Raw genomic sequence first — 1,291 nt, 5'->3', positions numbered from 1 at the left:
CTCTGATACACCCAACAACTGCAGAGTCATCTGAGTATTTCTGTAGATGACAGCAGTCTGACTTGTGCTGGAAGTCCACACATCTCTGATATTGTTACTTTTCAGTTTACTCTCCAGCTTCCTTCTGTAGCATTTTCCTGCATCTAAATAATCATTTCTGATTAGATTTCACTTGTTCCTATGACTGCTCAAAGGAAGGAAGAAAATCCCATTATTTTACTTCAGACTATGTTTAAGGATCTTGCATGGAAACTTCCTTTGTGGCTTGAATTAACATCTCTTACACCAACCCCCCACCAGACTTCCTGATGCCTTAATGTTAATAGATAAGGACTGTCTGTTTGCTCCTCTTCAAAGGGATCATAAATGCCTTTAACCAGATTCTTCAGTGACTGAGACAAAGGACCTACATTCTTCATTAAATGTCAAAAAAAGAGAAGATTGGATGTTTTTATACAACTGTCTGTTTTCATATATCTTAAGAAATGTGATTTACCTGTTTCTTTTACACAAATAACAAAATCCATTTGAGCTCCACTGTGTTCTCTTTTTTAACTGTGTATTGTGTAATTGTCTTGATGAAATGTTTTCCTGAAGATGTTTCTTTTATTTCATATTTTTAAATAGTGTGTGTTTTATTCCATGATTTAATCCATAGAAACCTTAGGACTTGAATTTTTAATTAAATGTGACATTCTTATTTTACTGAGGCAAGCAGATGTCTCTCCCTTTAATTAGATGCAAGCTAATTAAACTAAAACACTCCCTTTTTCTTTGTCCTGAAGTAAAGTTTTCCCTCCACAACAGATTTGATTTGTTAAAAAACTTTTCCTGTACAGGTGTAATAGTTTTATTTGCCAATTTAAAACCTTGACTCCGCCCATAACAGAGGTTTTAAAAGGCTTAGTGCAGCTCCCAATCTCAAGAAGAAAGATAAGAAAGAGAGAAAGAGATCTTTTCAACATCAGAAGCCAGAAACAGTTTTCCAGAAGCTCAGCAGAGGCCCTGCCTGCCAGCCCCTCCCCATGGGCTGGGCAGGATGGTGGCCCTCCTGCATCTCCCGCTGGGTTGAACGAACAGCTACCGTTTAATATCGACTCAATACCTGAGTTTGATTTTATAGAAGTTAAATAAGCTAATTGTAATTCATGCGTCGTTTTAGTTCGTTTTCTCTACAAAGTTGAAATCAAACTAAGAAGTCTTGCAGCCACCTGGGAGGACCGGACCTCGTTGTCACCAGATCACCACTCACTTTTCTGACTGAAGGACCAGCAGCTGAACAGACACCCTG

The sequence above is a fragment of the Austrofundulus limnaeus genome, unplaced genomic scaffold (genome assembly GCF_001266775.1).
Source record: "Austrofundulus limnaeus strain Quisiro unplaced genomic scaffold, Austrofundulus_limnaeus-1.0 Scaffold1254, whole genome shotgun sequence".
Taxonomy (NCBI): domain Eukaryota; kingdom Metazoa; phylum Chordata; class Actinopteri; order Cyprinodontiformes; family Rivulidae; genus Austrofundulus; species Austrofundulus limnaeus.
The sequence above is the reverse complement of the archived record's forward strand: the minus strand, read 5'-3'. Positions refer to the sequence as shown.